We start from the raw sequence: 23,773 nt of genomic DNA, 5'->3' as shown, positions 1-23,773 counted from the left end.
TTTTGGATATATTGGTATAATGCAAGCCCGATGTAAAAACATTTTTACTCGCACATGTGCAAGTCAATAACCCCTTGGCATTATGGGGAAAAATGCTACATTTTTAGCATTTAGTCTACAAGCACGTTCAAACGTATTTGCGAGTACGTTCGAACATATTTGCCAATCCCACATTTTGACTCCACATTGGCAGTTTCACGCTTCCATACGTCTTAGCATTTGCGTATTGGCTTTATTCAAAACGAAAGAAACATTATGAATATTTAAGGGTGACATGTTCAGTGTCTTATTGTGCATTGCACAAACCTAAGTAACCCACTTTTATGCTTACTGGCACTCGCAAAATGCACCGCACTACCACACACCCAGAAGAAAAAAAAAAAAGAAAAAAACAAAACATTTGCGAAATGGAGGCAACTCATTCACGCGTGGTCCAAATTCCAATAATCAAAGAGGCACTAATTGGACTGATGGATCAATATGAGCAATCAGCGCCACGGCGATTAAAAAAAAAGGAAAAAAAAGCAATTCCAATAAGAATAGTCGAAATGACTCGTGATCATGAAGGGTGCACTTCGTAAACTGAAAGCGTGTGCGCGCGTTGCATGCGCGTCCAAAAACTGCAGTCATGCCAAAGAGACGCAGGTGGGCGCTTTACTAACACATGTGGTCGAAATAAAAACGGATTGTTGACTCACGTTTACGTGTAACTGCCACGCTTCAATAACTGAATTTCGGAAGCACGGCAATTCTTCATATTACATTTAGGGGACGTTGTCTTTTTGGTTTGGTTTTTTTTTTTTAAACGCAGCGCATTTCGGTGTGATTTTCTCAAGTTTTGCGCACGTGTTCATGTGTTGTGGAGGAATTCAAAATCAACACAGCTTGCCAGTGGTGAAGTGAATGGAGAGGGTGTGCGTGTGTGCGTGTGGTGTGTGTGTAAAAATCTCCCTGTGTGGGCGGGAAGTATTGTGCAATCAAAGTGAGGATTCGGCAGAGGAGGGAGCGGAGGGAAAGTAGGAAAGCCCTTCAGCACCACTCGCCTCTGGACAGCGTCTGAAGCGGTGGACTGGATGAAGAAAAGCGCAAGATTCGTTGGAAGGCTGAAAACTGGAAGTTCAAACGTGCACTTGTTGTCCGCACAAGTCCTCGTCGTAATTGTGGCTCGTTTGCGCTGACGAACAAAAGCGAGAGAAAAAGAAGAGAAGCAAACAAACAAATCACTGGACGGCTACAACGTAAGTTTTTAAGTCACTTGGAAGATAATTGTTTTATGGTAACGTGCGTTTTACTTCTTGACACGTGTGTGTGTGATTCCAGCGTATATTAGAGTTACAAAACTATCACTGTGTCTCAGTTGCGCACACTCGGCTCTTTTCCTATTTAATCATGCTTGGGGGTCTTAAAGAACACCCAGTTGTCGTTGTGATGAACCAATGTGCTTAATGAGCATTTTATTGTCGTAATGGCATCGACGTACACGTGGATTATACAGCCTCTTCTTATGAAAGGAGAGCGTCGTTAATTTTTCTGTCATCACACGTTCAACAGATTAATGAGGATCGCCCAATGGCTTTAGAGCGCAAATGAGCCTTCACTCAGTCATACAATGGAGCCCTTTATCGGCTGCATGTATGGGAACCCCCATGCGCCCCCAACCCCCTTTCCGCTCTACTTGGCTCGGTGTGCTCCTCACACAGACACATCCGAGGAATCCATATAGATTTAATCACAAGGAATCCAAATAGATCCAGTCACGCACACAGGAACGCAGCGGAACTTCAAAGTAATGCAATGCAAATGAGGTCGAATTGCGCATTTCCGCAGACCCGCCGAGAGGAATTTGCGCTCTAACAGCCTGTTGTTTTTGCACATTGGCGATGAGCCGTGGTTGCGTTTCATCACTTTGAAGCCTGGCTTGACGTCTCTTATGTTTGTTGGACGCCTCTTGTGTCTATCACTGCATTCGTATCGTATTTCATAAGCTTTCAACTAGCTCCGGATGTGAGAAGTAACATTAAAGTAGTGTGTGTTACACAGATGTGTAGTCGTTCTGCAATTACTGGTGATGCCGGGGTTTTGAAAGGTTCACTTTGTCAAGGTATGGATAATATATTCCTCGGTGGTTTTCAGTCAGTGATCATAAATGGAGGATACTCTATTTGGTGGAAAAAGGCACACATACTGCATTTGATTTCACTCCTCAGCAAAGTTTGACTGGAAATCTGCACAGAGGTATACATCATATTTTGCATACAGGCAAATGAAACCTCAAATTACTTGTTTGAAATATGTCGAAACAGCAATTATGTAAATGAGCACCGAGTTGTTGGCAAGAAACATAGATTAAAAAAAAGACAAGCTCTTATTGGAGCAATATGGCTCCTCAGGCAGATATGTACAATACATCAAACAGATGTGATAAGGAGGTATAGGAATATTGATTCAAACTCAAATTTTGTAACATTTTGCAGCCGTTACCATCAACACATACATAATGAAGATACTTTTCAGAGATTTTCTCTTTCTGCATATGTTGCAATCTTTGTCGGCTCGGGCCCTCCTGTATGGGGTTTATGCAAAAACACGCATGTTCAGAGTCGCTCGTGATTTTTAAAGTGTCCTCTTTGGTTTGAGTGTGAGTCCAAATGGTTGCTTGGTCCAAATGGTTGCTTGGTCAGTCCTGTGACTGATGGGTCATCAATCATTCAGGCAGTGGTGGGTGACCAATAGAGGGCGCTGGGTGCCGCCCCACCACTCACCAGAAAGACATGGAAAAATAAAAATGAAACAATAACGTTCCAAAATGTCAAAACATATGTAGGCTATATCTATTTTTAGATGAGCATAATAAGTACTATATATTTCATGATGAGAATAGTTGTTTTCCCCATATAGACTCTCGTTGCAAGTTATATACATGCACAGTTGCTGCTTTAAATGGTGGGCCTGTGTGAATCTTTGCCACCTAAACCTGGTTGGGCCCCCGTCATCTACAACAACTGAAGTCAAGCATCTTTTCAAGTCAAGCATCATCTCTGTGGAAATATTTTGGGCCACGCTTCCTCACAGAATTGCTTTAACACTGCAACGCAACACTGGGGGATTTTCTTGCATGAGCAGCCTTTGTAGGGTCGTGCCACAGCATTTCAATCGGATTCAAGACGGGACTTTGAAAAGGCCACTGCAGTCCTTCATTTTTGTTGATTCTATTATTTTTTCCAAGCCATTCAGTAGTTGACTTGCTGTTGTGTTTTGGTTTGTTGTTCTGCTACAGAACTCAAGTGCATTTGAGCTTTAGGTCACAAACTGCTGGTAAATTCATTGTTCCATCATCATCACCATTTGTCTGTTGGTATGATGTCATTTTTGCTCATTCCCTTCCTTATTGCTGAGTCATGATCACTGACCTTAACTGAGGCAAGGGAGGCCTGCACTTCTTTAGATGTTGTCCTAGGCTCCTTTGTGAGCTCCTGGATGAGTGGTTGCTGTGCTCTTGGGGTAATTTGTGAAGGCCGGCTGTCCACCAGTGTTCCCTGTTTTCTCGATTTGTGGATAATGGCTCTCACCGTGGTCCGCCGAAGTTCAAAAACTTCAGGAATGGCTTTTCAACCCTCTCCAGACTGACAGATGTTAAATGCGTTCTCATCTGGTCTTTAATTTCTTTGGATCGTGGCATTTTTTGCAGATTTTTTAGATCTTTTGGGCAACTTCGTTTTGGAAGATAGATTCTATTTAAGTGATATTTTTTTTTTCTACTGAATCGTGTGGAGCTAATCAGCCCTGGGTGTGGTACACAGCTTAAAAAAAGCCACAGTAAAGTCATTATTTAACAAGGGTACCAATTACTTTTTCCACACAGGGCCAAGTAGCTTGGAATAGTTTTCTTCCCTTAAAGTGAAAATCAACCCAAACACATTTTTTTCAAGACTATGTTCCCAGCAGGCCCACTAGTTGAAACGCGGCATTCTGATTGATATTGTGTTTGTGGAATATGAGTTAAGCAACAAAATCCACCCCTTTTTAGCCATCTCAGGGGGTGACCATTTTGTCACTTCACAACTGCTCAGGGCTCGGGTAACGACCAATCACGACTCAGCTTCAGAAAACAGGTCAGCCGTGATTCTCTTATTCCACAAACGCAATATTTATCAGAATGCCTTGTTTCAACTAGTGGGCTTGCATAGAACATATTCTTGAAAAAAAAAATGTTTTGGGTTGTCTACCCCTTTAATAAATCAAATCACCATTTAAAACCAGAATTTTATGTTTCCTTGGGTTATATTTGGTTGCTATTATGATGATCTTAAATATTTAAGTGGGGTAACAGTGCACAAACATAAGAATTTCAGATGAGGGCAAATATTTTTTTACGGCATTGTATAGGTAGCTACCCCCTGAAACAAAAAACCCAAAATTCGGCACTGCATACAAGGAGTATTGAGCCTCTCACGCCAGCTTCAATAACGGATTTACTGTTAAACTGGCATGCAGTCAAGCTGTTCAATTTTTGCATTTCGTTGCCATCACTGAGTTGCATTCATTGTGACGGACTAATGATTATGCTCTGGGTCCAGAGGATCAGCTAAGGGATAAAGACAATTATTGCAGAATTTACTGTTGACAAAAAAGAACTCCTGAAAATGTCTTGTCTCGGTAGACTACCTGGAAGCTCTCATTAAGAGGCAACGTGTGGAGAAGCACCCGTAAACAAAGTGAGAAACTGACTGTCAGCACAACGCCTGCTACTTTCAACCGTTACATCCAAACAATTACTTCCATCATATTTGTGCAGTTGCATGCTGCTGTAGATTAGCGTGGATACATCACGTCCCCCTCTTTGTGTCTCTCGCGCTGACTGTTTGACTCGAGCACAAATGTCTGCACAGAAGCTCCTAGGTTACCCGACAAGCAGACATCGACAAAAAGCTGAACAATATATAGTCTTCTTTTGTTCCATGTCACTGCTTTATGTTCAGAGTGTGCACGCTCCCCCCGTGTGACCTCAGCGTGCTAACTATAGGCTGAGAGTCTCCCAAACAAAAGCACGACATGTTCCCTACTATCTTGATCCTATTTTCTAAACTGCCTATTCCTCTTCCGGGCAAGTGGCTTTTTTTAAGACTTTGTCATTTCTGCTGTGTGTGACTTTTGGTGAAATTGTTTTCTCTGAAGCTTTATGATTCTCTCCCCGTCACGATTTTTCCAAATTTCAGACTTGTCAAAGTGTTTTTATGGGAGGGGATGAACTCTGAGAGCACATTCTCAGAGGCAAAAAGAGGTTAAACTTTTCCAAGATAAACAACCTTGTTTTGCAGTCCTTTCTAAGCTAAGTCTTTCACTCACTCTTAAAGCGGAAGTCAACTCAAATATATTTTTTTCAAGAATATGTTCTATGCAGGCCCACAAGTTGAAACACGGCATTCTGATAAATATTGCGTTTGTGGAATAAGAGTTAATCCACCCGTTTTTAGCCATCTCTGGGGGTGGCCATTTTGTCACTTCTGTCGACTGAATATGACATCACAACTGCTCAGGGCTCAGGTAACGACCAATCACGGCTCAGCCGTTTTCTGAAGCTGAGCTATGATTGGTCATTATCTGAGCCTTGAGCATCTGTGATGTCATTTTTAGTCGACAGAAGTGATAAAATGGCCGCCCGTAGAGATGGCTAAAAACGGGTGGATTAACTCTTATTCCACAAACGCAATATTAATCAGAATGCCTTGTTTCAACTAGTGGGCCTGCATAGAACATATATTTTTGAAAACAACATTTGGGTTGACTTCCCCTTTAAGGCTACAAGAACTCTGACAAAGTTTTAGTATATTTAACTGGTAAATCGTGGACCCCCTAGCAGATTCATAATCCATCACAAGCAGGAAGTAAAGGAAATGTGTGACAAGTCATTGTCATATTCATTGTTGTTCTTGTAAAATGTGACAACATCGCACACAATCCTCCACTAAAAGTGCTTCAATATGCATTTAAAACAGGTAAAATGTATTTAAATATGTAACGGAGCACAAGTGTCATTACACAAACAACACACTTGCATATTTTACTTCCAGAGAGGATGAGCACCCCCCCCCCCCCGACATGCACTGATGCTGTGCTCCTCTTTATGCTTCTATAGTGCCAGTTTTTAAACTATGACTTCATCTGTTGCCATGGTAACAGCTATGAAGACAGCTTTTCCCATCAGTGGCATTGTATACATGCGATATTTATCTTAATTGTAATTGTATACCTCTACTCTTGCTCAGAAAAACTTTTTGCAATGTAACTAAGACTCTTCATCACATCTCCATTGCAGAGTCATACGTTTCTTATACAGTATTATGTATTCATGCATGAAGGTGGCATGGTGATGCTATTTTTTACTTCTTAAAAGTTTACATAGTGGCAGAGGTTGTGACGCCCTGTGGTGTCTATTCATAGATAGCGAGATAAAGAGCAGCAGTGATTTATGGTTTTGATATATGTATTGCATTACAATATACATTTACTATCTTTTTTGAATGAAAGTGCACAGTTTTCTGCCAAGTGCTGACAGCAGACGACTGCAATGCTACCATGACACTTTTCTTGTCCCTGTCAAATCTCAACAACGATTTGACATTCGATGCCCTTGCAGTCCCCTGAGAAAATACTCAATTCCAGCAAGTTTGGCCCTGTCCTGATTTCCGTGACTACCTCAATATTTTCTTCATGGATGGCCTTCAAGTTTAGATTTCCACAAATGCCCCCATCAAAAGTTAAAAAGTTCAACCCGACTCCCAATTTATATTAAATACTTTGCAACCACCTGCTCCATCAACATTCAACGTTTTTTGCTGCTGTGAGAGTGCGACAACCACAAGATATCTATATTAAGTGCTCATTCAAAGCACTAAGACACCAAGTGATGGCGATCCAAGAGGTAAAGCTGTTGAAACGCTTAAAGCTGCTTGCCCTGATGAAATCACACCTCGCAACCAAGTGATGACCTGCTCGTGACAGCTGCAACTGCGTGTGATTACGGCATATGTCATGAAAAGCCTCAACGAAACAGGTAGCAAATGGCATAAAGAAGTGCAGGGAAAAGTGCTTTAAAACCACAAGATGACTGCCACAGCTTTAAGGCATTTGCCTTACCCGACTAATATCATGAGGGACAGCAGTCGTTGAGTACTTACCTGTTCTCGTTGCTTCCCTCTTATCATCAGAGTGCAAATCATTTTCACCCCACAGGAGGAGTTGAATAGTGAACCGTAGGCGCATGCCCGATTTGTGATCATTTTTACTTTTATTCCACTGAAAGAAACCCAGAATTATGCAGGTAGATACAAAAACAATATTATGGAACTACTTCATGTTCAGAATGGGTGAGAAAAACGTTATTGCTTTAGTATTTTATGACATCTGGAATTGATTGTACCATTGTTTGTTTTTCTGGATTTATTAATCACAAATGACACATTGAATGTCTATCACTGGTCTGTTGTTTACAAGACAGATAGGCAGACAGTCATTCATAACGTTGGCATAAGGATGTATGGTGTATTTCATAAAACAATTCCAAATCTTGCATGCACATCTCCGAATGCAAACGTGACAGAAGAAAATATAGAACTGAATGAGATCAAATGCATGTCTTAAGGACTATAGTCTCTGCTCCGGATTAGTTGTTGTTGCACACGCACATAAATGCCAAGCAGACTCCTCTTGCCATCAGCAAGGAGGAGGCTCGGCCCAAGTTTCTAAATCCGGCAATCCTCCAACAGCCGCCTGGCTCTTTGTGCACTATTCCTGTCTTTCTGCAGTTTGGGTAATTGGGTGGGATGTCTTGACTTACTTTTAAGTACAGCAGTCCTTTTCAAACCTTTTCTACCAAGTAGGCCCACCACCTTAAAAAAATACTGAGCGCTTCAAGTACAAACACCATGATGAAAACTAAAATACAGTAGGGTAGCAGATGTAATGCTCATGAAAATAATAACATTGCAAGTTACTGTCACATTAGGCGCGATTTGAACATTAACAGTGTGCCAAAACATCGGAAAACTGCACTAAAAAAGTGAGATACAACTGTGCTTGAGCAGTGATTCATTCACGTACCACTAGAGTGAGCCCAAGTATCGCTAGTGGTGCTAGTACCGCACTTTGTGAAACACTGATGTAAACGATCAGTCTTTGCAAATGGACAGGTTAAAAATAGCAAAGCAAGTCATTTCAGGTTTCCACAAACAGTACGCAGGACGTAATCTCATTTTGCGTCAGCTCTGTTCTGCACTGAATGTTTATAGATCCACCACCGAGATCAAATTTTCCTATAAACTTACTTAAGATGGATGCGTGACACATTTCCCCTCTAACTTACTGGATAATGACTGATATACTGATAATACTGGACATGATTAATTGCAGCCCCACGTCCTCCTAGTTTAATCCACAATACAAAGTAAGCAAAGAGGATTTGGATAAATATGAGGAAGCCGAATGTCATCGTCCCCGAGCAAAAGGCATCAACATATTGACTTTAGAGATCCTGCTTCAGGTCACTGTTAATTGCTTTGCACAAATTAGCCTTTGTGAGACTAGTCGAAAAAACCCAGCAAGACACCGAAGAGAGAGTGGCATGCTTTTGTTGTCCTTGTTAACACTTGTTTTGTGTACATTGGCCAAACAATCACATCCTCAACAACTTTCCGGGCTATGTTTAACAAGATGAAGTTGTAAAGGGGGACTGCCACGAGAGGCCTCGGTTGCTTCTGTGTTTTGATTCATAATGGGCCTGTAGGGCTGCAGCGTGCAGCGCAGGTCCACTTAATGGCGTGCTGATGTTTGAGCCCATTACTCAGAGAATCCTTGTCATTGCCCTTGCCCCCACAACACGCACCCCCCAGGTCACACTCCCACCCCGGCCTTCAGTTACCACGTTGGAGCTCACTCCCCCATAATGAGATGTCGGCATACGCACAAAGTCCTGATTAAGAATGCAGCGGCTGCAGTATGGGATGCTGTGTCAACCACTCCCAGCTTTCATGTTTGACACCTGTAAGTGGGGGATTATAAAATCACACCGGCTCATTTTGCATGCACACGCACACACATGAACACACATACAGTGGTGGCCTGCAGAGGCGACCACAAAGCCTTGAACGTAGGGTAAGGAAAACAAATGCAAGGGAGTGTGCGTGTAAAATTCCAAATAATGCATATGTTGTTGGAGAAAGAGTTGTAAAACATTAGATTGCAATTTCATTGCTCATAACGACAGAAATATCCGCTGACTTTATTCATGAAAGTGCTGATCCAAACAATAAAGAGCACATTCTGCTGTTTAATCATCTTTGAGGGGACTTTCATTCGATACAAAAGGGATGGAAAACAAAAGGGAGGGTTCACTGACTCCGACAAAAACTTGGGCACGCGGCGCCAGGCCGATAAGAGCGAAGCTTTTATATGCACAGACTGTTTGTGCAATTAAGCTGAAATGTCACAGTAAAACAAAAGCAGTCATTGCTTGTGTTGTGCCGCTGAAGTTGCTAATTGGTCCAAACACCATAAAAGGAAAATGCACAGCCATGAGCTTTAGCTCCAATATTTACTGAATGCATTGGACGCTTGGTTGTTGCCTTCAGAGGCTACATTCAAGGTGATAAAAGACAATAAAATCTAATCATGTTTTCCAAATTTGTGGTTGGTATACCCAGCATAACAAAGTTGCTCTGTATTTTCCCCAGGTCTGCACACGCAGAGAACAACCTCAATGAGCTGTTATGATCCATATTTGTTTTATTGCTCAAGTTAGCGCCTACTCCCACTTCTGATGGTTCCACTCTTTGTTTACAACTCAGCAGTAATGGAGACTCTCTGGACATTTCTTAGTCGATACAAACACTATTCTAGAGCCCGGTTGCTGTACAGCTCATTGCACGTATGTAGTCACACATCCAGGCGTGCACATGCATGTGCACACACGCACGCACGCACGCACGCACACACGCACACACCCACACACACACACACACACACACACACACACACACACGCACGCACACAATATAAACCTAGCACTGTCAAAATGCCGCAGGGTGTTTTTCTCTGGATGCCTTCTTCATGTCGAGAAATATTAGAACATGGCATGGGGTGCATTTAATTGATATATTGGGACGTTCCGCTAGATTTAGCTCTACTTGTAGCGCCAACGCCGCCTAAGATGGAATATTCATGACCATTTTCAAGTCTTTTGTGTATATTTTCATTGAAAATAGCAGACTAGTCAATTCAAAGTGTCTTCTTCTGATCCTTTTGAAATGGAGGTGTGACCAAACCGTAGGAGTCCCAACTCATTGCAGCAGTAATCTTCAACTGAATACTGGCACACCTCTAGACCAGTTACACTGCACTGAAAAAAAATTCTTGTTGAATTTTTCCCCATTTTATTTCATCAAGTGGTTGCAGAGAAATAAAACCATCTGCAGCCAGGTAATTTTTTAAAAGTAGACTATACAATTCCTTAGAAATGTACCTGGGTCCAGATGATTTTATTTTGTGCAGCCACTTGATGAAATAAAATTGAGCAAATTCAACACACAATTTTTTCCAGTGTGCACCGGCTCCCCAATGAATTTTGAATTTGTGATTTGCATCCAGTTACTAAATTTTCTTTCACTTTCATTACCTAGAGTGTTTTTCTTTTGTTAAAAAAACAACTTTTCTAAATCTCTAATAGTTTATATTGTACACCTTTGTACTTTATGGGGACAAAATACGTCTTCTCTACTACACTAATATATATATATATATATATATATATATATATATATATATATATATATATATATATCAGTTGTATTTTACAGGAAAATAATTGTACTCAAGGATCAAATAAAGCGATTAGAACAGTCTTCGAACCGAAATATACTTTTAATTTTTTTCCTATATTAATTTCACGATTTTACTCAAGTAAATATCTGATCCAAGCTATGTAAAAAATTGTACATAGTTGAAAAAGTATGATTAATCGTGATCAATTATGGACAATTTTGCGATTAATTAGTTAAAACATTTTAATCGGTTGATACACATAGCAGACAGAAATCATAGCTCTCTCTCGCTTTTTCCATCCACAGGTGTACATGTCAAGATCAAAACAAAAGCAACACATATTTTACATCTACTTCATGAACACAGGCAGGGCCAGTCAGAGACCATTTTCCATGATGAAACTCATTTCAATGATGTGGTCTCCACCTCTTTTACACCTGCCGTCGATTGCATTCTTTAGTAGGTCATGCAGAATATTCTCGGCAAGAGCGCGTGCAATCTCTAAGCATGAATACGCAATTTTAATGCCTGATTTTAGGAATCTTACTCAAGGCCGGTGTGAAAGAATTAGAAAAAATATTTCCATGATAGACCCCACATTTTGTTTCTGCTCACCACCTAACATTCACAAGCACTTTGTGGACATATATGTGATGATTTACAATTACCAGGCTAGTTAATTCCCTCTAATCCAATTGATTCATTTAATGAGCTGCAAATTAATTTTAATCCCACATTCATTCACAGAGGACTCGTGCTTGCTGTTCTGAAGGCAAATACATTTTCTAGATGTTGCACTGGCCGTGTGGACGATACCGTTTGTCATCTCAGTGTATGAGAGTGACCCAGCAACCACCCGTACAGAGCTGCTTCAAATGAAATGCTCCATCTCTGTCATCACACATACGTTCTCACCATCTATAAGGTGGTATACATCCACTCCACTGTCATCCATAATGTACCAGCACCTGCCAGGTAGTAACATGATTTACATTGTTTTGCCAGACTATATCTGTAATATTACAGCAGTTCAATCCACGACAATAATTAATGATAATGTTGTTTTGTTAATTGTAACACACTTCCAACACATGCACTAATTCTCCACTCTGCAAAAATGTCCACAGGGTTGAAGTTGGGAATAATCTCCATCACACCAACTGAGCTGTGTGTAAAATGTTTACTGGAATTGGGCCTCTAAGGTAGAAAATGCATTAAAGCTTGACTGTTGCTGGACTCAACCCATGTGGGGCATTAGGGCGGCAAATATCAGATCACATAAGCATAACATTAAGTTGCTGTAATGAGAACAAGTGTTCCAAAAGATAGTTCTCATCCTTGTTTTTTCTTGCTTGGTGCTAAAAATTAACCCAGAATTTAAATATTGTTTGGTTGTGACAACACATGATTATAATAATTACGCCAGAATATGTAGGACAAAATTGTTTTATTACAAGACCAGGTTGGTAAAATACCCAGTCCAGCAGGGTTTGCTTAAAATTTCCAGTATGTAAAACATTTTTAACTACTGCCCATCATTTTTTTACAAATCTATTTAATCATGAATTTTTAGTAAAGTTGGATAATTCACATTATATCAGGTCCCGATGAGGTCCCCTATCAGAAATATCATGGATTCCTGAAGCACATTTCCATGTTTCTCTCTGCACCGAACTAAACTGGCATTGGATATATTGGGAAGGTAGTGTGGGGACTAACACAATAATTCTTGACTGTCAGTACGTCCTCGATAAAATGATGTGAATCATATAAATACACACAATTCAGCAAACCATTCATCATCAACATAGCCGCGCTGAAACAATTACTTTTTAAAAATGCTCCAGCTACATTTTTACATGTACATTTATGAGGCTCTGGTGAGTTATTAATTATAGTATCAAATTCCATGCAGAAGAAGCGCAACCAGTCAGAGCGAGATGAGAGATTCTACCGGTAACGTTCTCTTCCCTCTGGAATTTTTGAGAGCATATTCAGGTTCATCAGAGGCAAGTGTCAGTATGGTTCTGGTTCTGGTTTTGGACAGCTGCTGTTGCTCTCAAAGGACAACATATCAAACTAAGATGTGTTGACCGAGGATGTTGACCGTGCATTCCCTGGCACACAGTATTGTTCAATCACTCATTCAACCTCGGCTACCATATTGAGTCAAAAGTCAGGCATTGTACATATAACCACAATCACAAACTCTATGTATTGGGGCAAAACACAATTTAAATAGGGTTCTATAATATGAATCTATGCTTAAAATTCTCAACACTATGTGATGTGTATGATACTGTCATGATAATTTTCAAACTAATGTTGATAATGGAGTATATAGTGTAGAGCAGGTATGGGCAACTTAAATGCAGGAGGGGGCCACAATTTTTCATCGGAATACATAGGACCAGGTACTGCCTAACCTGCTGTGTGACAAAAATGCAATTTTAAATATGGACAAAATACATCCATCCATCCATCCATTATCTGTACCGCTTCTCCTCACAAGGGTCGCGGGGCGTGCTGGAGCCTATCCCAGCTGTCTTTGGGCAGTAGGCGGGGGACACCCTGAACTGGTTGCCAGCCAATCGCAGGGCACACAGAGACAAACATCCGCACTCACAATCACACCTAGGGGCAATTTAGAGTATCCAATCAACTTACCATGCATGTTTTTGGCATGTGGGAGGAAACCGGAGTGCCCGGAGAAAACGACAAAATACATGTACATATGCAAAATACATGCTCTTAAAGTTCATTTTTCGATCGTTTTTATCAGTGAATGTATAAAAGATCAACTGACCAAACCAACAGCAAGATTTGAAGCAAACAACAAAATGAGCACATTGTGTATTTTATTTTTACAGCGCAAAGGGCTCGCTTGCATCAAAATTACCATTAAAGGATGGCACAAATCTGTGGAACAGGAAACTAAAATCAAGAACATGTTACACAAAATCCTTTTGTAGATCATTCAAGCCTTTCCCCCTGCGTGACAAGTACGCAGCGCATGCTTAATCCACTTAAAAACGCATTGATAGACTGGTGATATAAATGAGACTGCTTGGCCATCTGAAGATCTGTCTTCATTAAGAGCAGATCTGGGAAGGGTTTCTATTAGCTCACTATCAAGATGAGGCCTGTGTGGAGGAAATTACGCATGTCACAAGACAAAGTGTGGGAAGCCCAGAGCCCAAAGCCCAACGGAGGATGAAAAGACTTAATCAAGGACAAGGACTGCTGGTGACAGGGCAGCATGATCGGCCCATGCGGGTCCAGATTACATGCCGCCTGACAGATTGACTCGTCCTCTGTAACTTGGCAGCTCGGGAGAGCAAAGGCCTCCTCTCTGCCCTTTCGCTCCTTATGAACAAAGGTTTTGGGTCCGTATTTTGGTTTCACTGTCTAGGTTAGTAAGCGGAATGCTTCTTTGATGGAACGGCAGTCAAAAGAGGACAAGGAACACACAGACAAATGTTTGACAAACATTAACAATTAAAAGAATGTGTTCCCTTGAATTGACTATTCTCTGTCTATTTTGCTCTCTTGTCCTTGTCAAAGTTGTCACTTTACTTCTTTGAATATGCCACTCACAGGTTTCTTTGGTTCATTTAGCAACTTTTTCAGTCCTCATTCCATCCGCCGTTTGTCATTGTCACTAATCTGCTGCATTTTGTGTAGACATTTTTTTCCATTCATTCGGAAGAACATTTGGGAGAGTTTGGCTCACAATCTCTTCTCGTAAGGCGTTTGAGGTCAGTCACACTGATTGAATATTCAGTTCTTAAAGCGAAGAGAACCCAAACAGATTTTTCATATTTTTCAAGAATATGTTCTATGCAGGCTCACTAATTGAAACACGGCATTCTGACAAATACTGTGTTTGTAGAATATGAGTAACGCAGCAAAATCCATCCATTTTTAGCCACCTCAGGGAGCAGCCATTTTGTCACTTCTGGCGACTGAAAATGACATCACAGTTGCTCAGGGCTCAGATAACGACCAATCACAGCTCAGCTTCAGAAAACTGGTGAGCTGTGCTTGGTCGTTACCTGAGCCCTGAGCAACTAACTGTGATGTCATTTTCAGTCGACAGAAGTGACAAAATGGCCGCCCCCGGAGATGGCTAAAAACGGGTGGATTCACTTTTATCCCACTAACGCAATACTTATGCAATATGCTTGAGTTGACTTCCGCTTTAAAGCAACACTGAGTTATCTGTCAATTTTTGTTGATTATGGCGGCGCTATTTGGATAAAAGCGGTAGTGTTTACCATGAGCGCCAGCGCGTAGTGTCGTGAAATCCTGAACTCTCGCTGGCCTGCAAGTTGGACTGAATTACATTTCTATTTCCAGTGGCTGTGTGAAAGATGAATATTGATGAGGTAATGAATCTAATTTTGTTCAAACAATACTTTAGTTTTTTTTGTATGTTTTGGGGCTTCTCCCATGACACCAGTAATAGCGCGTAGACGTTCAAATCGACCGTCCTTATAGCAAAAGGAGGAAGTGACGTATTCCGTAAAGCAATACAGGACATTTGTATTTTTTTTGGTGTGCCAGGGTTACTCCCTCCCTCCTCAAAGTTGCTTAGTGGAAGTATAAACCAAACAGACTCACTCAGGGCATGACAAAGTCACATTCATCTAGTTGTAAGTCAACGTTTCATCAAAAGAGTTGTGATTTTTTTTTTTTTTTTGGTCGAAATACTTGCCCAGTGTTACTTTAAGGTGGTAAAGTACCCAGACTTTTGTCCAAATAGTGAGTGTAGTTTTTCATTTGGCAAGTAGGGATCTTCACAAAGATGCAGAGGTGCGTGCAGCATGACATTTTCCACACATCCATGTTCAAAATATGTGTATGTAGTGCAAAGATGGACCCACGCCATTCCACGTTGAGCATCCTTACAAAATGGGCAGAATTTGCAGTGGTTGGTAATGAATGGTGATTGACTCACTGCAGTCCCTTTATTGGCAGTGATGAACACCTTTGATGATACTATGGCTTTCGAAAAACTACATTTGTCTCATGATAAGCATCCAGACATCAGGGAAATCACAGTAGAAGAGGTAAAAAAAAAAAAAAATCTACCTGTTCATAGGAAATATATTTTATTTACTATACCATCTTACAAAAGGTGGAAGACTCCCTGGAACCAATTACAGTCACGGGAAAGACATACTGTAGACAGATAACCATTCCCACTCACATTCACACTTAAAGTTCACTATCATTGAGACTTAATATGTCCACCGCGAGTTTCGATTCCAATGAGCCACAATTGGTTCTTGCTTTAAGCTGAATGATTGTGTCATCCCCGTTGTTATTCTTCTGCACCACTGACAAATAATTAATGTGATTTAATGGATCTGGTCCTCTGAGACAACAGCGTTAATTAACAAACAAGCAGCCAACATTTTCTTTGTTCTCTCCAGTGGGAAGAGCTGTAATTGTACAAATCATTGCCTAAAGCTCGGGAGGTCGTGGTATAGGGTCAAAGCTGTTATGCCTCATTTGATTTTGTGGCCACCAGGTAGAAATGCAGAGAGGGAAACACTTGTGGTTTTGGGGGATATGGTTAAATGAGCTTGTGGTGAATTCCCACAAATACCACTCATTTGCAGTCTGCACAGAGGGGTGAAACACTACAATAAAGGCAAAAGGTAAATTGAGCCGCATTGAGTTTTATTGGATGCGCAGATTAGCGTTAGATTAGCATTAGCTTCTTATTGGTGGCACATACTTGATTGCTTGGCGAAGCTGTCGACTGTGTAAGGGCATATCAGTGTTTCGTGGCATGTCTGCCGCTCCACATATACCACTCATACATTCCTCTCAGCGTCATTTGGTGGCTTTATGCTGCCAACATAAAGGACAAAAAAAAACATGCTAATCAGGTCTTTCGATACAAAGAATCATCTCATCTCATTTCATTACAAGCGTTATCCCTAAAATAAGAAAAAATAATAATATGAAAGTCTGATTGATCCCTGAAAAGTACAAAAAACTTTTGATCAAAACTACGTTGAGTATCTTGTGTCAGAAATCACAAAAATGAAAATGAACCCTAACCCTGCTGGGAAAACAGTCGCTGGGTGTCTGAGTGTTTTGACAAAATATGGTCCAAAATCTTGAATCGTATCTAGAGCCTACATCAACTTTTCTTTGTTGGTCCTGTTTTTTTTCTTCTTCTTTGTCTTTGAGACTTTGAGAGCTCAACAACAACAACAAAATCTGCATTAAAATTAGGATGGGAACGATGAACTCCTAGTAGAGGAACACTGTAGAGGAAATCTCAGAGTCACTGCTTGCATGTGTGGAAATGTTTGTCTATCCTACTTGGCTGGTTTTGAGTTGAGGTAATTAGTGAATGCCTGAACGGTTGCTGCTGTGTGGGACACTGAAATTGTTTAGCTAATTGGCATAACTAATAATTTAATTTAATCATGAACTCTGATTTCCTCAAATAAAACTTTTTTTTTTTTTAATTTGCCCATTTTCCATTGTGCTTCTCATTTGGGCAGCAATTGTAAGACAGATAGACCAACAACAATTTACACTCACAATCACACATACGGATTTAACATTCATGTTTTTGGAATGTAATATAGCCCTTCAGGAAACACATTCAAGAACTGGGGGCATGCAAACGCCACACAGAAAAGAGTCTGGATTTGAACCCCCAATTAATCATTAGAGTGTATCGACAATGTTTGAACCTGATCCGAACACCCAAACTGAATAAATACAGAAAACAGGTAGAGGTAGGACAATCTAAGTTGTCTAAAGCATCCGCTATTGGAGTTGGCAAGTTTGGGTGGATATTAAAACAGAAATTGTCAAATAATTTGACACACTCAAAGGAATCCGCTTTCATCAATATGGACACGGCACGTTTCACCCAAAGGCTTGTTTTCATCTGCAACGTTGCCGTGTCACACACAAAAAACGTACGCAGATGGCTTCCGTGATATAGAAAGCAAAGAAGGATCCAAGTAATAAACAATGCAGCCATTTCACATTCAAACGTCACACCCAGCCTATCAAAGGCCATCTTTCACTGCGGTGGGGGTGCTCCTGTGGAGTTGTAGATTATTATTTTTTTTTTTCATGTTTCAGTGTATGCCAGTGGTTATGTAATGAGTCTTGTCGCCAGGGGTTGTGCTGACACATGGGACCCTGCTCTTTTCTCTGAGCTACTGCCAAGAAAGAAGACCTAGGGTGGTGAAAAAGGGTCAGAGGCACAGAGTGTAAATTAATGTACCCTCACTCCAAAAAGCTGTGAATGCAACTGCCGTTGTCGCAACAAAAAATGTACAACAGAGCCATGGTCATCAGGAGTTGGTAACACGGGCCTAAGAGGCACAAAAGGGTCAGAATCGGGGGCTTGTTTTCCTGCCTTTCAATTGACCTTTGTCATGTAGCGCCCGCAACGATGACCGCGGGTCAGAGTCCTCTCGTGGGCGTAGGCTGTGGTTTTCTGGGTAGCCTAACAGCCCATCGCAGCGACACTTGTCATCTTGAATGGTTGGCTGCAGGCGCTGACGAGGCAATGTGAGCCCGAGCTGGTCTGTCGCCTGTCTCAACAAGCCCCCTCCCTTCCCCACCTCCCGCCTACGCTGATTCGAAACGGCAGAGCAGTTAAAACCTCAACAGAGTACCCTTATCAGGGTATCGTGTCAGGCTCACTTTGAGGCACACTCATCACATTGCATTTTAAGACTTCTGAAACATTGTTTTGCTTTATCTTGTTCTGGCACTATGGAGGGCGAGCTGTGTTGCAAATTAACTTGCAGAGATGAAACACGGACAAAAGCAATTATGTTTTGTCTGTGTGACATGTTGATGTTCTCCATTTTTTGGCTTGTAATGTTTTGTGTGCAAATATATCTACTGCACTCATGTGTCATGTATAAAAAAAATGTTGTTATCTTAGTCGCTGGCCTTTTGACATTTTTTTTTAGCTTTCATTTATTTGTATGTGTTTGTACCTTTTCTTCGTAACGGGTGCATTTTTTTTCCCATGATCCCGTGACGTATCCACAGGTGCTAAATAATGTATGTGCTGTGAATCCAAACAAGTGACAGCTCCAAAAATCAGGAGAAATAGGCTACATGAGGAATGTGACATTTTTGTCGGTAAGACTTCATCAGTCATTCTGGTCCATACGAGCTATCAAAGCTTATGTCCTTCCAGTCCTTATTCAAAAGCAATAAGCCTCTTACTCTAAAAAGAGAAACAATATGTGGGAGTTTGAAGTAAATCAGACTTTGTCTTTGTGACTGTTTGTTTTGACATAACACTGTAAGTTAACAGTTTCTAATGTTTCATCTTCTCTTTTCTCTTCTGTAACATAATTATCTTTTTTTTGCCAATTGGTTAAGGCTACTTGATTTTCTACAAGTTTCCCTTAGTGATTTCCTCTACCCTTCGTTTTCTTCAGGTGAATCCTGTAGAGTAAGCTTCTCTGGTCAGTTTTACTTGCTGCTGGGATTGTTGTTTGCCATCTTATTCATGTTAAAAACAATATCATATATATTTCCTCGACCTTGACAGGAATGACTCCTGGTCCTCGCAACATGTATTCAGTCCCTTCACAGCTTCACAACGCCTCTTTGGCTCCATTGCGGTGCTGCATTTACTCACCGGGACTGGCCTTTTTCCTTGTTTAAATGCTGCAGGCACATGATATCCGTGATATCTCAATGTGTGCATGTACCTTGTTGAAAAGGTCGAAGACAAAATGGACGAGAGATATACCCTTGATTCAACAGTATTCACGCGTGAATTGTCTCTGAGAATTATGTTTTAGTAAATTTTAAAGACCCTCCTTTTTAATGTTTTACCCTACAGTAAGGGGTCCACATGTAGCTCCCAAACAGTCGTATTTTTTTTATGCAAACTTCATTACCTCAATGGTGGCCCCCTGTGTGTAGATGGATGGGTGTGTTTCAAGGTTGTCTTCATCTATACTAATCACATACTGAAGCCCATAGGAAATATCAAATATTAAAGCTCCTTACGCACGGCATGCCATGAGAAAGCCTAGCGTGATGCTGAAAATGCAAAGCAGGAAAGATACAGGCTTTCCAATGCACTTCTCCAGGGATCCTCTTTCCACCACTTTGAACAGTTGGGTGTTTGAGCTTGTGAACGTTCCCACGGCTGGAGACAGGATAACAACGGATGTAATCCAGGCGTGTCAAATCATATGGCATGGAGGGCCGGGAGTTTTCAGATTATACCTGATGATTTCACTGAGGGGATCAAGGCACAAGTGGAGAGGAGGGCTTCATTAGTCAAATCATTACTCGCACACTTTCAGAGACATCGCCACGGGAGTTTTAGCTTCCAAAATTGTAGCAAGAAGTTCATGGAAAGCATTTGGAAAAAGTTTGCAGTACGGCGGTTTTCAGAGGTGACTGAGCAGCTCATGTGATGCGTACCGCAAAGAACTTTCACCAGAGCACTCCATCCTCCACCATTCAGCAGGATACTCAATAAGAACATTCCCGGGATCACAGTGAAAATCCTAGTTCATGCTGAGGTGACACTCCATTAAATGTTGAAAAAATAGAATGGTATCCACAATTCCATCCAAGCTAGTCCCTCTTGCAATGCAGTAGGACTCAATCGGAGGTCAATACATGGGCAATGATTGGTTCTGTGCCACACTTAACCGATTAAGGATCACAGAGAAGCTGGAGTCTATCCCAGGTGACTTTGAGTGACAGGTGGGGGGGGGGGGGGGCACACTGGCCCGGTAACCTGGCAAGTACCGGACTGACTCATAGAGCTAGATAACCATTCACACTTCTGGACAAATGGGACTGCGTTCATTGATGCCTGATATACTTTCATCGTTAGCTAATATTCATCATGGGCAGGAGAGCTGAGACAGGCACGAAATGAGGAGACCTGACCTCAACTTGGGCCACACTCTTGGAAATGAGAATAGCGAAAGGGGTTATGTGAGTTCATCCAAAAGTTCCATGGGGAAATGTCTCCGTGAGCGTATGAGTGCTTAGCTCTTCTCACGTCTTCTGTCAAATGTCAGTATGCTAATGAGAAAAAAAAAAATCATTGTCAATAGTGTCGTTATCCACTGGATCCACTCTCTGCTTTCTTCTCCTGCACATGCTAAGGCACATGAGATCTGATGAAACATTCAAGGTTCAGAATGAGCTTCTTGTCTCTGTGGAGGCAGAGCATATGATGAATACATGCTCACCGGGTTAAATCATTTCTAAACCTATTGGGCATTGACTGAGTGTGGTAATTGCTATATATATATTTTTATTTCCGAAAATAGACACACTGGAAAGCCACAACTCTTGAGTGTATAGCTACAACACATTTATTGCTTTATCAATATTAATTTACCACCCTATTGTGGTGCCATATTCATGTCTGGTTAAGATTGCGCTTGGTGCAGATGGGTCTTAATGTAAAACCCTCGTCTTTACAGCGCCATCATTGTCTATTAAATCGCGTGAGCAATTTGATGGTGACCCCTGGAAAAACTGCGGAACTTTAGTTGTGTTTTAACATCAATACAAGACCTTGTTGTCACATGTAAATGGAGGCTTGCATCACTGTTTAATAAGAAAGTGAAGACTTTTTCAGACATATGCACAGCTGGTCATACCACCTATGTGACGGACTAGTCCGCCTGTCCACCTATGACCAACACCCATTTTGTAAGTGATAAACTATAGATGTGAAACTTTAAAAAATAGTTGGACTAAGCATATAGTTGGAAGCCCATTTTTTCCGTCTAAGTAATTGTCTGTTTTTGCGCCCCACCGCTGGGCGATTTTTGAAACGAAAGACTCACTGCGGTCGGACTAAATGCATCTGCTTTAAATGCAGCGAGCCTTCCGAGGCCTTTGAAAGTACGTAAAGCTCCAAAAAGGTCCTGGAAGGTGCTAAAAGGAGACGCATTTAGTCTGGCCGCGGTGAGACGAAGCTTCCATACCACGGTGAGTGTTTAGTTTCAAATATTGCCCGGCAGGAGCTGGGGGTGGTGGTAGTGGTAGTTTGTCGAAATTGGTAGTCAGAAACGCTAACAGAAGACCATTTAAAATGATAGTCAGACCAGCCTATAGGCGACAAAATGGTAGCTAAACGGATGGCGGAAGGGTACCCTGGCTGTAGGCGGAAGGCGATAAATGGACCGCAATTTTTTTAGTAAAATGCCCAGCTCTGCACATATGGTAGACATATGGCTGGCGTCAGGTCAAAACCTTGTAACTCCGAAATAGTCACTTTTCAGGACACGCCAAAAATGGCAAATTTGTTCAACCATTATTAGCACTGCATCGTGAGAGCTAGCCTTTTTCAACACTTTAGATTGGTCAAAAATGTGTAAAAATAACACCTATTGGTCAGTATGGACTGACCAATAGATGACTGAGTTATATGAAATTCACCAAAATACGACTTAGGCAGTGATATGTACCATAGCTGCACTGCAGTCAGTCACATGTGATACACACATGCTGTAACACAGAAACAATAAGCACAAGAATATCAAATAGTCAAGAAAATGTTCATGCTTGTGTTTCTCTGAACTTTTGATTAAAATCATTTGTGTCAGGGCTCATTATGGGTATACACCTTTCTAAAACATACATTTGTTGACAAGCTAACCGAGGTGGAATTAATCATTGGATATTGAATAGACTACTACAGGCTGCGATGACACTGAAATTAGGTGTTGTCAGATTACTAGCTACTGGAGGATATGATAGCAGCCAATACTTGTTCAAAGCTAAAAAAAAAAAAAAAGGCCAGTCAATAAAACGTGTCTGTTTTGTAATATGTGCAACAAAGTGCATGCGTTGCATTTCACATTCGTACAAGCACTGCAAACAGCTCTGAGGAGTAACGCATCGAGAGGTGTCCTGGCTGGTCCACCATGCCAGAGCTATACCACTCAAGTCGGTGGTAATGAGTCACCACTACAAGCTAAGGAGCCAAAATGATTTTTGAATGTTACTTAGACTTAAAATAACAGCAACATAATGCATATTATTTCAGCTTTGTTCAAATTGATGGAAATTGGATTAAATATTTTATGTGCATTGTAAATACAAAATGTGTATTTGTGCAATGAAGTCTTGTGATAAGTAATCACTTTTTTTCCACTATAAAAATGAAGTGCGTAAGAAAAGCTGTTGCAAAAATATTGATCAAAGTTTCAAATGAATGTTGTTTTTGTTGTTGTTGATGATGGAATCATCCCTGGATGTATGGTTGATTTTGTAGGGTGATATATGTGCTGCAAGCAAAGTTATCAAGAAAAGCAATTAACATGGAATAAGTAATGTGAACGTTAGCAATTTGTTCCACCCCTGCCTGAAGAATACTATTAATGGAACCATCTGCCATTGTTTTTTTTGTTTTTGCTTTGTTTTTTACAAGGACGTATTTTCATGTAGTTATTCCAAAGAGCCCCTGTGTGATCATATGGCATTTATTCATTCATTCATTCAAGAGTGACAAATGAAAATTCAGCCAGTGAATCACTGCTTGTGTTTACTGTTTCTTGCGTGATGGTAAACTTCATTCTCTGAGCCAACTGTGAAGGAACTAATGCAAATATTTTTTGCTTTCGCCTACTGGCGGACTTGGCATTTCCTGTTTGTGTCTGCCACAGAATGGTCATCCATCTGCTGCAACCACTGAGGCTGATCGTGAGACTCAAGAAAGTGACACAAAAAGAAAAAAAAAATGCTGTATCGCACACAGGCATGAAGGTCCTTGTCTGAACTGAGAATCGCCAGTCAGCCTCAATACACAGACACAAAGAAATACAAGCTATATTTGTACTGAAAAATTCACTGTGAATAGTTGACAAAAATGTATCTCAATCCGAGCAGTAACACCTTAAAATGTTCTTTTAAACCTTGAATCGATTTAGGGACGTGGGGACCTCACATCAGTGCCAGC

General features: G+C 41.0%; 1 protein-coding gene across 2 annotated transcripts in view; it reads left to right on the top strand.

The window, feature by feature from the left end:
* The first annotated feature begins 997 nt into the window (after positions 1–997).
* The window catches only part of LOC147152990 (metabotropic glutamate receptor 4-like), a 130,793-nt gene continuing 108,017 nt past the window's right edge, over positions 998–23,773 (top strand). For both annotated transcript variants that reach the window (XM_086012126.1, XM_086012212.1), the window contains exon 1: positions 998–1,238. The gene's annotated coding sequence lies outside the window, so the exon portion shown is untranslated. The remainder of the gene's footprint in view (positions 1,239–23,773) is intronic.

The sequence above is a fragment of the Filicampus tigris genome, chromosome 1 (genome assembly GCF_054856515.1).
Source record: "Filicampus tigris isolate MCC_2025a chromosome 1, RoL_Ftig_1.0, whole genome shotgun sequence".
In the NCBI taxonomy this organism is placed as follows: domain Eukaryota; kingdom Metazoa; phylum Chordata; class Actinopteri; order Syngnathiformes; family Syngnathidae; genus Filicampus; species Filicampus tigris.
Note: the sequence above shows the minus strand (reverse complement) of the source record. Positions and strands in the feature narration are given on the sequence as shown.